Source organism: Gallus gallus, chromosome 13 (assembly GCF_016699485.2).
Source record: "Gallus gallus isolate bGalGal1 chromosome 13, bGalGal1.mat.broiler.GRCg7b, whole genome shotgun sequence".
NCBI classification, from domain to species: Eukaryota; Metazoa; Chordata; class Aves; order Galliformes; family Phasianidae; genus Gallus; species Gallus gallus.
Window position 1 is genome coordinate 2,771,098 of NC_052544.1, and position 13,777 is coordinate 2,784,874.

Consider the following 13,777-nt stretch of genomic DNA (forward strand, 5'->3'; position numbering starts at 1 on the left):
AGCTGAATCTTAGGAAGTCGCTCTGAAATAAATTAATGTGCTGTCTGGATGCACATGGCATCATCAGGTTTGCAGTCCATCACTCAGAGCACTGAGATCAAGTCAGCCAGGTGGACATCCAAAGAAATCTGACTTTTGATGTGCTTTTTTCTGATCATTTATTCGTTGTTATAGGACTGAGTCATGCACAGCAAATGAAAAGTGTCCCAGGACATTTAAAGATAATTTTGGGGCATGTAAACTGCCATGTAAAGTCTAGGAAAATACAGGAATGGCAAAACAAATCTCTTTTCCATTCAGATGAGATGTGGAATCATGGAAGCTCAACAGGGAATAGTCATATGGACACTGTCCTTCATCCAGACTTCTTAGTTGGATCAACTTGCTATTTCTTCTTGAACGAGTGATAAGGGAAAGTAACCAAGCATCTGTCTAAAATACTGTTGCCTCGAGTTGGAAAGTGCTTTGAGATCTTATCTATGCTATCAGAATTATCTTATCTATGCCTGCAGTCTCCTAAACAGGTCACACAGTGCTATCAAAGAAGACCTCTTAACAGAGTTGCTTTGGGCAAAACCATGGTGCGTGCTCACTCTTTGCTTTGCAACCCAGCGTGCAGGGTGCAGGCCTCAGACTTCAGGATGTGGGATAACCTTGAGAAGAAAAGCAAAAATGAGACTCTTGTCCTTGGTCATACTGTAAGGCAGGGCTGTGTGGCATGGGAACTCTGCATTGGTGAGATCAAGGTGGTCAAGGTGAGGACGCCAGCATGTCTCTCCAAGCAGTCTGTGGGTGCTCCAAGAGCAGTCAGTTCTATTGCAGGGCCATCCTGCCTAAGTATACAAATTCATGAATTACATGTGAATGGAGCAGATTAGCCTGTGATTTTTTAGGGTTGATATCATATGGTCATGGAGTAGTTGAGATCCTCTTTGGTTTGACTCAAACATTTTAACATCTTAACTGTTCATAGTCTCAGTGCTAGGTAAGATTCAATATATGCATAAAAACCCAGATGAGGTTTCCAGATGCTTCAGATGCTCTGTGTAAGTTCTATTCGGAACAGAATTTATCAGTAAGCTGGATATGATCTTGCTAGGAGAAAGGAAAAATAAAACATGTTGTATCACAAGGAGCATATTCCATGATAGGTGGTCTCTCTATCTGTCAAATAAACCCTTACCCATGCATCTATCTTTGAGTACAAATAATATGAACTATCATGGAAATCTTTAGCCCAGACCTGTATATAATATGATCATTTAGAAAGGCTTACGAATAGTTGCATTTTTTAATGCCCTCTAGCTGTGCACGTATTGTCTTTGAGTGATCAAGGAGAAAATACCAACTGCTTTTCTCACCCAGCTCCCAGTGTAACTTGGCAGATGTCTGCAGCATCCTTGGATGTAAACCTGGGGTCATGCACACCCTTATTTGCAGCAGCCTTGTTCACATATTTTGAGTTTCTAAATGGAGACATTGATGTATTTCAATTTACAGATCAAATGCAGCAAGTTTACTAATAAAAAGTGAAAAGTTTTTTGTGGCTGCTAACTCTGCAAACTCCGAGTGGGCTCCTCAAGTCAAAGCTCTTATGTTTGTCAACAGCAGCAACAAAGGTCCATCAGGTTGATCATCATAGAGACTTCTTGTCTTCCCCACACAGCCTACAGTTAGTCATGCAAGTAACCTAACAGAGCTGATGGGTGAGAAGGAGCATTTTTAATAGTCATCACTCCCTCGGGAACAACTACCCTTCCAACACCTGCAAGGTCTAGCGAGCACCTCTGCCAACTAAAACACCTCTCTTCAGAAGAATAACTAATACTTTAGAGTAACGATTAGAATAACTAATACTGCTTTGAAAAGTTGAGGATTAGGTTCGCATGTCCTAGATTAAAGCACTTGAAGGATCAAAGCCATCTTCAGCAGTTTTTGTTTGAGGCTTTTGGAAGAAGTGGAAGGGAAGAGAGCGTGGAGCAGATTGCTTTCATTTTAGGTCCTTTGTCAGGGGGACAAGAGGGCACTTGCAGGTTGGGGTACTGAAAAATAAATAGCAAAGCAGGTACAATCGTTGACAAAAGCTCTTAAAAGCCAGGCTCTCAGGCTGGAGGCTCCCAGGTATCAAATACTTTGTCAGTCTCGGCAAACTGGTAAATAAAGAAAAGATTCTTCCACATAAATCTTTGGAGCTGATCCTCACAAAGAGTGCTTTCAGCCCAGGCTCCTACTTCAATACACGACGGTTGTGGAAGAGAACAGTGAGTCTTATTTACACATCCAGCAGTAGTTTATGACGGGCACCATCTCATCTCAAGGGTCTGACATATGCATGCATTGCTGTCCAATTTGCAAATTCTTGCATCTAAAAGTTTAATAAGCTCTTCATTTGGTTTCTTAATGTTTTTCACAGAAAGTGAACATTTTTCCTGGCAGAGCAGGGGCCGTAAGCTCTTTTATCTGCACCCCATAAAGGGCTGGGATGTCTCTTTGAGTTTGGCCAATAATTTGAAAGTAATCCAGATTTTGTTTTTCCTGCAGGTTTAAATGAAAAGTGAATGTTTTAAGTGGAGGAGTAAGAGGCACATTGAATTTGGAAATATGACCACAGCAGCAGCAGTGCTCTGGAAAAATTCAAGGAGTTATTAAAATCCTTAAAACGCAATTGTTTAGAAATTAGGCACATAGTTTAAAAATGACGTTTTGGCAAAGCTGGGTAACTTAGCCCTCCCATCACATATTACATTAAACCTCTGCCAGGTGTCCCATTGGGATGGCCAATGCCCAGGAGAGTCCCATGGTTGCCTCAAAACCCACCAAATGGCCCCACAACAGCACTTCTAGCCACTGCTCACCAGCACTTGGGGACCACTTGGTGCTGGATTCTCAATTACTGGAAACAAAAGTGAGTTCCTGTCCAAGGTCTGGGTCCTTGGAAAGGGAGGTCTCCAAAGCAGACGAGCTTTCTCTCCCATGATAGTGCAAGCATCCTAAACCGAGCTGCGTTGAGTTGCTTAAAGCTGAGCTGCTTCTCTCACGCTGGAGGAACAGAAGAACATCTGGTCTTAGCTACTGTTTTTCAACTGGATCATCTTGTGCCTCACTAAAATGAATGAGAAACACATGCAGGCTATATTTTCAAAAAGTTGTATTTCATTGATGCAACTAAAGTAGTGATTTTCACATGCAATTAGATACACAGATGTAGACAAGCAACAATTTACACACACACTACATCTCCAACGAGGCCCTACGTACATTCCCATATGCTTTACACATGCGAAATATGTGCATGGTGAGGAGGCATGGGAAAGTATTTACATGTGCAATTGTATCTTCCCACAGCAATGCCTGGGAATTAGAAAGCACTAACTTAGACAATATTTTGGATGTAAAATCTGATGACACTTTCAATTCTGTTCTGCAGGCCCCACTATAAATAACACTAATTATTAATTATGATCTGCCTACAACAGCACTTCAGCAGGCACTTCAGCAGATAGGCCAGAGACTGGGAGCTCAAATCAGCCTCATGTTCTTTTATATTCTAGAAGTGTTTTGGAATAGACATCAGTGTCCAGAGCCCATTGGAAGCATGCTGTATGCAGGCGTCTCCCAGCGCTTGATGAAGAGTGAAAAAATGAAGAGTAAGGCAGAAGAGCCAAACCAACACATTCAGGAGATACAGGTCCAGATTGTGAAAAGTGTTGAGGGTTTGTGGGGTTTTTTTGTTTGTTTGTTTGTTTTTATGTCTTTTCTAATGATTACATGATCTGAAAAACAATGAAAATGTCTTCTTTATGAAAACAAAAACAAAAAAACTAAAAAAACAAAATACTGCTTTAGAGAAAGGCTGTTTCCTAGGAAGTGGGCTGAGACTCTGGGAGCCTGCAAGGCCTTTCCGATGCCCTTCAGCCTCCCCGTGTCTGAGTTCTCCTGGTGGTTGGATGGAATCTTCACATTTTTCTTCCTCAGTGCATATGATGATATAGGGAAGGTGTGGTGAAGTGAAGATGTGATCGTGGGACCCAGTGGCAGAACGCTGCTCTCCTAGGAAAATGCTTTTTGTCTGTTCATCCTTTAATACAAACAATATGTTCTTTAAAGAGCACACTGGGCTGTGATGTGGTATAGGATAGACCTGTAAGAACCAAACCCTGTTGCCATGAATTCTTTCATGGCAACACATATTCATATATTCTTTAAAAAGCACAGAGAACGCTGCTGTTGAAGGTCTTGCTACCATGAATCCAGAATGGCAAGCTTGCTCAGTCTGCCAGAAGTCTTCAAGATGAAGAGTGGAGTGGTTTGGGGCTCAACATGACAACTGTGTAGGGTATTGACCTTGGGGAGTAAGACTGAGCACAACATTAAGAGCTAATGGTTGTCGTTTGAAAGCTAGGGATTGAAGTGGCATAGGATGGCCCTGGAGAGGACAGAAAGCCAGGGGAGAGGTGAGGGCCGAGTGTGGGCAGGCTGCTGGGCGAGAGGCTGGGGGACAGGCACAGAAGCAGCTGGGCTGGGGACACCGGTCCTTAAGTCACAGCTACTTGAGACTTCAGCAGCTGGGGGCTGAGATGCACCAGCCAGGCACTGGGAGTTACCTGCTTGAGTCCTGGCTGAGAGCTCACAGCAGACTTCCACTCCTTTTTCAAAACAGACCATTTATGTGACCCTTTCAGTCCTTGTTTCTGTTAACGGGCCAAACAAGTTCTAAGTGCCAACATACTGAAGAAGTGGAAAAGTTAGTTTATAGAAGGGAAAAAAGGGGAAGGAGAAGAAAAACAAAACCCAAGTTATTTCACAATGTTTGCATTCCCATGTCTTAACCACAGTATTCCCAGCACGCGGATTTTTATGGTGCATCTGAGAACCAACCACAATGAGAAAGAAACTTCAAAAGGAAAGTCAGGAGGAAGAAGCGTGGAGGGAATTCAGACAGCAAGGAGCAGAGCATGGCAGCGGCGCTGGGTTTGCTGTTGGCATTGCTCCCCGCTCTCCTGCAGTCCCAGCTGGACCCCAAGGGCTGGGGACCCAGCAAGGCAGCCTGTGTTAAGGGCAGGCAGGTCTTTGGGAGTATGGGATTTCAGGTTTTCAGTGCCCTCGCAGCAGGTTGCAATAGCAGGGCAAGTCCAAGATACGGTAGATGTAGCTCCTTTGTACCTCTGCAGTGATTTCTACTTTGAATGACAGTAAATACTTGTTACCCCATCTTCAAAGAGTCTGACATCAAGAAAATGTGTTGGGATTAGGAAACATCGTTCTAGTGAGCAGGTACCTGCGGAAGACCCTTAGCCAGTTTGGCTCCTGGCAGGCTGAGCTTGCAGCTGGCTGCGGGTAAATCCAGACAAGTGTCCACGACAGCAGTCAGCCGGGCTGATGTGTGCAGGAGGAGTGCCTCGGCTCACTGAAAGGTGGCCAGATGTGATGGAGTATATTCTGAGCAACTCTTATTCAGGAGTCAAGACTTTCTGGGAATATTTCCCAAATTAAATGGAAAAGTAATTCCTTTAAGCCAGCCAGGCATGACTGACATGACAAATGGCGAAGAGGCTACCTGGAGCCATCACTGCCCAGCCTCTCCACGGCTTGGTCAGCCCTGCAGCTCATCTTTGGGAAATGACTGGGGTTACTGTGTTCCATTAAAAACGTCACTTCATCCACAGACCAGAGGGAGACTCTCAGCTGCCTGGAAACAGCATAATTTTATCAAAACCAGTCAAGAGGTAGCAGGGTGCATCACTGGAGCATCTGGGCTGCTGTGTTCTTTTGATTTTTTATTACACGGCTTTTCGCTTGGGGATTTCAGTGCCTTTCCCTCGTGGTTTGTATCTAACAGAATGCATTGCTGCAGGAGAGTACATCATCAGTGTGAGCGCTCTGTGTCATTTTCTGACACAGAATCAATATGATTTTTGCTACGTTGCTGTCAGCTTGGCTTCAACAAATGTTACAGACCTGCTGTCCTCAGCATAGTACGTCTTCAGTGTAGGAGATAGCCTTGACCAAAAAATCAAATACTGTTATCCCAGTTTATTGGAAGAGAACAGAGCCCTGGAAATACCTGAGATGTTCAAGAAAGCATAACTCTCCCACAGCTGCATTCTGTAGGCATTAAATTGGTCTAACCGGCTTCCAGAAGCGCATCCCGAGCCTCCCAGCACGGAATCATCCCCCTGGTATGACCAGGGGAACGTCTCACGTCCGTCCTCTCCACCAGCATCACTGTGTACCTATTAGCACTGAGACTGCACCACTGTATCTCTGTGGGATGCCCGAATGCCAGGTGGTCTGCTGAACCCAGGAAGGAAGACATGGAGTGTGTTTTGGGATACCCAGTGTGGCCATCAGCCTGGCTTACACATCTCGGGGTGAGCAGTCACAGCGTGCTTGCATTTAGCTGCACACAGCACAAGGCTGGCACAGCTGGGATATTACAGACTCGAGGTCGATGTGCTAGACAGTAGATTTGCAGTTTGCGCTCCAGTTTCCATCTCAGGCACGTGGGGCTAACAGCACACATGCTCCGGGAGCACACACCCCTCATCCATCTGGGATTCCCCATTCAGAAGTACGGCGGCTCTGCAATCCTATTTCATACCTCGCGATGCTGGGGTGCCGTTGCTCACGCTGGGAAGCAGCATTTTATCTACAATTCCAACTTACATACTCCTGCAGCCTGTTTTCCACCCGAGCACCCTCCCCAGGTACCCAATAGTGGCAGTGGTCACTGAGCTAACAAAAGGTTGGCCCAGGCAATGCCATGGGCAGATGCCGCAGCCCTTCCCCGCAGCGGTGCCGTCCCGGTGCGGAGCTCCTTTACTCACTGAGATTTTTGTCAACACCTTAGCATTATTAAAATGTTGTTTTTAAAGTCAATTTCCTTTTCTTCTCTTTGTAGTTTATAGAGTGTTGCTGAAGAACTTCTCCCAGGCTAAAATGAGGATCAGTTCCAGGTTTCCAATCATATCAACAGTAGGATCGTGATTTATTTCTAAGGTGCTTGTGTAATTACCCATACCCCACACACACCTCCCGTTCACACTGAGTTTCCCTGTAGCTAATGAGTCTTCCCAGAGAGGAGGAGGACCGGCTGGTTCCCTGAACCCACTGCAAATGAATGAGCTTCTAAACCAAATCCAGCCCCTTTGAAGGCAGCGTGTCCTGAAAGCTATCAGGCCTTGTTGTAAACGTGACAGGCTCAGCTTTCTTTGGGTTTTTTGTTTTGTTTTGTTGGTTTTTTTCTGCCAAGTTTTGCCAGCAGCATTGTATTGATGTCCTGGTTTTTTTCTGCTATTGTTGTTTTGGTCAAAGCATTGATGGGTTTGTTTGGTCGTTATGGCTTGTGTCATCTATGCCAGCATGTTTCATACACACGGGTTTCCTACATAAGGGTTTGGCCAGCACAGCCTAACTTACAGCCCCAAAAGATAATACTACATATTTGGGCATCTGAAACCAACCCATTCTAGAAATGTGTGCAAAAGCAAAGCGGTACTCCTTGGAGACCTGGAGGGGCTTGGAGGGGCCACTTGGTACCTCTTTAGAGCACACAGCCCATCGCCAGCCCCGCTGGAACCAGGTGGCCCTGGGCTGGGATGTGGATCTCCTGCTGCCCCGTGCCAACTGCTGAGTGGGTGCAGGCTGCGGGCAGACCGCGTGCGGAGCAGCTTGGGGCTGCTTGTGTCCGGGCAGTCTTTGAACTCTGTCTGAAGTGAGCCGTGCGTTGGCCCCCAACGTAAATTAGAGCAGCCTGGAGACTGTTACAAATTACAAAGCGGCTCTAGCCCAGAGGCAGGCACACATCTGGCCATGCTCCCATCAGGGAAGCAGTGCTGGAGGTATTACTTTGGCTCTACCTCACAGTCGGACTTCCCCTTACTGGGGTGATCTTCTCGGAGCTGGTTATAACAGGGTTAGAGCTGGGAAGTTACTTTCATGTTTTCTTTTCTGGACATGGTAATCACAGTAGAAAGTGTTTGCAGCCTGTGTGCCTGGCTTCTTGCCTGCAGTGAGCCCGCTGACCACCTTTCCTGGAATCACCCTTCTGTCTCCATCATCACCAGCTGTCTTCTGGATCCCTTAAAATGACCCAAGTAGTGTGCAGTCTGAGTTCACACAGCCCGCGTGCTGGGTTGCTGGGCTGAGTGTGGCACAGAGCCTGGAAGCTCCTGAACCCTTTACTTGACTTATCGACAGTAATTCAGCTACTCCTGAGGATGAAAACTCCTTTAAGTACACTTCCTGACACAGTGCGGGGGTGGAAGGAAGAGCAAAGGACCGTGCTTCACAGCCAAGGTGCTCACCTTCACTGGTGACCCTTGGCCAGGGCACTAACTGTTCACAGCTCTATTTTTCCCATATAGATTAAGCAGCAATCAGCCTTTACACCGGTTTTTTGCTGAGGAGCAAAGGTTCCCTTGTCATTTCAGTGCCTTCTTATAGCCCAGAGTTCTTCAACTGGCAGAAAAACAGCATGTAAAAAGTGAACAGAACTGTCTTTGATGTATTGTCAAATGTATCACTAGAATTTTAGATTATTTAAGCTATAGTATTTCTTTTCATAAGTGTCATACTCAACATCAGAGATGACTTATGAAGACTTCAGTGTTTGGGATCTGGATAGACGCCCCTATTGATGAGTCACAGAATCACCAAAGTTGGAAAAAAGATCCAAGATCATCCAGTCCAACCATCCACATACCACCAATATTTCCCCACTAAACCACATCCCTCAGTACAACATCTAAACATTTATTGAGCACCTCTGAGAGCCAGTCCCTGCTTTCCCCTCAGCCCTCACTCCAAATGCCTTGGAGACACTGCTCTAAATGCCAAAAAACGGGGGGCATTTCCAGGAAAAGGAAGCCTGTGCAGTTTTTACTTTCTCAGCTTCACCAGCAAGGAGGTAGGTTTGTTCACACAGAGTCGCTGACCACTGCACACTCTGCAATGCGTTTTGGAGGACAGAAGACATGACACATGATTTTGGTAACAGAACATTTATAGACAGACTCTAATATTTGCAAGATCACTTGAAAAGTGCTATACAAAGGTAGCGTTTTCAGAAGCAGCATAGACGGAATGAGCAGTAATAGTGATAAAGAAGTAACAGTGACTGATGATTCTGAAAAGCTTGGAGTTTTGAGGGATGATATTGGGTTTACCACATGCTTTTATTCTGCCATGGGATTGGATGCCTGGTGGCTAATGGAGGTATACAACAAATAGTTGGTTGTGCTCATTCCTCTCCAGAACACACCGTGTGTGTCTTTTAACGAAGGCCTATAGGTGAAAAATAAACATTCTGAGGAATTCAGACAATTTTCACAAAAGACTTACTTAAAAAATCAGTTACAGAGTGTTTTCAGCTCATGCCGATGTGAGGTAAATATCAGCGCTCTGCATGGATGTAGTACATGTGACGTATCTTGGGGGCAGAGGACAGTGCTAGCAGTTACTTGGCCAATCTTGTGTCATTTTTACAGTCTCTTCCATTCATTTATTTGCCTACAGGTCTGGGGCTAAATTTAGCTGCCAGCAAGTACAATTGTACTTGTACAATTCAGCTGACTTCAACAGAGCCACCCAGGAGGGCACAACTGGTCTGTCTGCATGTGTTGTGTGATGCTGTGGAGTCTCCTGGATGGAAGGTGCTACAGAGGGATGAAAAAATGGGATTTGTTTGGAAGTGCTGAGGTGTGAGGGGTGGGTTGGAGAAGTGTGCGTGGCTGTGTCAGCATAGAGAGTACAAAGTGGCTTCCCATATGGTCAGTTCTTAGGATTTCTCCTGTTTCAAATCTGCATAAGTGGCCCACTCAAGGAGGCCCAACTATTAAAAACAGCTGACGACGAATAAGGGGGAGGTGAGCACCATGCAAGCAGCAAGTAAACTATGTAACTGAGCTGACAGATGGCAAATTAATGTTGTCAAATAGAAATAAGTACATAAAGCTAAGGAGCACTATGACCAGATTGCTTTCTTGCACATGAAGTCTTTAATCATATGGATATCCTTGCTATTTTTACTCTAATGAGATTGGGAAAGAAAAATAAGACTGAGGCATCAAATTAAAGATGAATTTGCTTTGAATCTGCAAGAAAGTGAAGCCCTTGCAGAAACGAGGAGAATTATTTGCCAGGCAACATTAGTGTCACCAATGAACTTGTTTGTGCTTCTGAATTTGGACATGTTTATCTTATTGGTAATATTGCTAGAGCAAAGAAGTCAGTGTGGGTAGGCGGTCAAACGAAGTTGAGTGAAAACTGATGTTTATGGAAGTTTTTGCCCTTAAGCAAAGGCAAAGAAAGAAAAAACCAACCCCGAAAAACAAAAACCCAACAACTTCCACCTTGTCCTTGGTAAAAGAAAAAAAATAGGAAAAACGTGTCTGTTGTATGAAACATCTTGATGAAATGCCAGTGAGCCAAGTACACGACCATAAAATAAGGGATGTATTTGGCATGTTCTGAGCTTTATACTAAGAAGTGGACTTTGCTTTGTTGCGTGGGTTTCTTTACTGGTAAGCGTGAGGATGGCTTTTAATCAAGAGGCTCACATGGACTCTGACAACAATTAAGGTATTTACACCTCTGATTAAAGGGAGAATCGGCCTGTATCTGAGCAAGGAGCTCAGTAAACAAATACATCAATCATGGAAAAATATCCCCCAGTATGTGTGTGGTCAGAACAAGCCAGCCAAGGCAGTTAAAAGGAAGCAATTTTCCTCAGTGCTTGGAAGTAGGTAATATAAAATAATCCATAATTAAGTTTAATCGTGGCTTATCAGACCTTTCTAGACTGTGAGCACTGTGGTTAATGTTTAACATATTACATTTGCTATAAGCTTTCTCTGATGCCATTTCGTTGATACTATGAGCCCGTTTTATTTGGAAGTGGCAGATGTGACAACTATGCCTGGAGGCTGGGTTTGTAGCTGATCTGAAGTGGAATAGCTGCAGCAAACTCTAACACGATGTGGACTAGGTCCTCTGCTAACACAGAATGGGTTTGCTGTGCTGCAGTCAGTGGAGCCAATAGAGGAATCCAACTCATGTGTAAGAGCCTGGCCCAGATAGCACCCTGTCGCTCTGCGATGGCCAGATCCGAGTCCGTAAGTCTTTCTGTTGATTTAATCTAGAAACTGCTTCAAGCACTTTCTGTCCAAAGGCAGAGTTACTTTGCTGGAAGAGGAAGGCAGTGCCTGGTACCTGCAGGGAAGTGCTGGCACTGCTCTCCTTACCTGTCAAGGCCAGACCTGAGTGGGATGAGCAATTCTGCCCAAGAGGGATGGGAGAGAGTATGGCAGAGACCATGGTGGCCAAGGCTGTTGGCTTGACCAAAGAAGTTTGCTGACCCCCGGCCTACCCAGCACAGAGCACAGTTTGCCAAGTCTCACAGGAATGGGACAGTCCATTATCCCAGGCTGCCTATCTTGCAGTAGGCAGGTTGTCCCTTCGTGAAACCAGTGCTGGGTAAATAGTCAGGAAAGGAGAATGGCATTGGGCCTGTGCTGTGTCAGGCTGGCCCACTGCAGGCCACAGGGACAGCAGACATTGGGACAGCATCGGGGCCCATGGGTAACCAGGAGCAGTCCGGCTCCAGCACAGAGCTGTGCAGAGACACCTGGGGACAGAAGGAGATGGCTGTGGTGGTGAGGGGGCACTTCTCAGCGAGGTCCAACTAGCAGTTGTGCCCAACTCGTTAAGCACTCTCTCAAGGGTCTTTTTTTCAAAGAGGAACAAATTTGTTTATTTTCAACTGCTTTCTGGTGGTGCATGGCCGACCAACAGCGAGCAGTCCCAAAGTAGACCTTAACCCAGTCATCTGTTTTAATATATTTTAGCCTAAAGAATAAAAGATTGGAGGCAGATTTGGGATACTCTGGCGAACTGTTCCAACTGCATTCCAGTTCCAGGAGAATTGTTCTACGTTACTTTTGCACCATTAACGTATGACAGCTCAATAACATCAGGGTCTCAAGGGCTTGTAATAAATCAGTTCAGGAGTGATGTAGTAAAATGATGGTATTCAAGATTAGCAAATCCATCCAGCCCAGTAAGCCCCACTGAAGGGTTAGGTGGTAAAGTCTCCATCTGACCCTGACCAGCAGGCTGTGACCATGGGGAATCCTTACAAATACTCCCCATAATGTCAGGCTTCTTGCATGCCTCCTAGAGACAATTTTAAGACCGGAGTTGGGGGTGCTTTTCAGAACTGCTGTTACATATTAAGTATGCAACATTTGCTTCAGTATAACGCCGCAGATCTTTTCTGAGTGTCTCGGCACTTAGCGAAAGCCGAACAAAGATCTGCAGGCAGAGATTTTTTTTCCCATTTCAGAAGGGAGTCTAGTTTGGAGCTAAGTAGGAACTCTTCATTAATCAAGATATTTCATTTTAATGCTGTCAAATGAATGCTTTTATGTACTGAGATGACATTTAGATAATTTAATTTATAATCTTTAGAAGTGAAAAACGCCATCCTGAAAAAGAATGTATAGTTCACTGAAAAAAAAAAAAGAAACAACAAAACTCAGTCTTAACTTTGATGAGAAAACTGGGGAAAATATGTTGGGGAGGGGAAAGAGTCTGAAACAATTTCTTTGGCGAACTGAGAAATAGGTTACTCCCAGCTCCCCTCTCAGCCAGCCGAGAGAATCTCTGTAGACTGTTTTTCAAGCCTTCCCTCATGGCTTTATGTTTAAATGCTCTTTCCCAATTTTTTGTCCGGGCCATCACATTTTCCAGGTCCCCTTGAATTCCGACACATCTGGACTTAGGCAGGCCTCCTTCATTTATTTCCACTCTGCACTTGCTGAGCCATGCCAGCGCATTGTGTGAGCGCGTGCATGATTGGCAGGATCTGAGCCTGCAAGTGCCGAGCACCTCCGCATCCGCCCAGCATCCGTGCCTCCCCGCAGCGCTGGGGGATCTGCGCCTCATCCTGCAGTGCTGGGTTTCCACGGAAAGTTTCCACCCTAAGACCAGAAATAGAGGCAGGGAGGGAAACACAGCGCAGAGTGCCAGACCCCCTGGTTGGGCAGCCTCCTCCTCCTCAAGGTTGAGTTACTCCAAGCGCTTCGTGTGAAGTGAATCCCGGTGCAGCTGTCTCGTTTTTGGCACGTGCTTAGCGGTAGTTTGGTGAATCAAAGCTTTGGGTTTCTCAGGTCGAGGACTGCTCTCCTCACTCTGGGGGAGCCCACCAGGGTCTGACACAGTGGAAAAGGGTTTTTTGTTTGGGCTTCGAAGGCTGATCATGATCCCCATGACAAGAAGCAACCTGCAAGCAGCAGAAGTTGGTCCACTGTCCCCAGAGGTGCAGCGGTTGGGACATACAAAGATCCGTAGGCAGTGTCCCAAATGACAAAGCCTGGAGAAGGTCTCAGGAGTCTCAGCCATCCTCTGCCTGCCCCTGCCCTGGCCTGAGGGACCTGTGCCCATCTGGCACCTCTCTGATAGCCCATGGTGGCTTTGTCCAATGCTCCAGAGAGTTCGGCTCTTCCAGAGCTGCAAACATAAAACCAGCTAATAAATAAAGTGTTTGCTGTTTCTTTGGCAAAAAGAAGAAAAGCTACAAAGGAAACACCTACAATAGCGGTGTTTTGTGTTTTTTTTTTTAATGTGGCTGGATAGGAACTGAAGGTCTATCGCAAAGACGCTTCTTTGGCTTTGATTTGACACTAGATTTCAGTCGGTCCAATGGAATTTCAATGCTATGGCCAAATATAACATCAAATAATGAAAAACTTCAATGGTAAACATTAACACAAACAGG

At 45.4% G+C, this 13,777-nt stretch overlaps 1 long non-coding RNA gene across 14 annotated transcripts in view; it reads left to right on the plus strand.

The window, feature by feature from the left end:
* The window catches only part of LOC101748409, a 45,935-nt gene that overhangs the window by 16,473 nt on the left and 15,685 nt on the right, over positions 1 to 13,777 (plus strand). For 7 of the 14 annotated variants that reach the window (XR_005839570.1, XR_003077625.2, XR_005839568.1 and 4 more), the window contains 3 exons: positions 3,552 to 3,688; positions 6,902 to 6,999; positions 9,517 to 9,653. The exons of 3 other annotated variants lie outside the window; for them this stretch is intronic. This is a non-coding gene — a long non-coding RNA (uncharacterized LOC101748409). 4 more of the 14 variants (XR_005839566.2, XR_005839567.2, XR_003077630.2 and 1 more) reach the window with 3 other exon arrangements.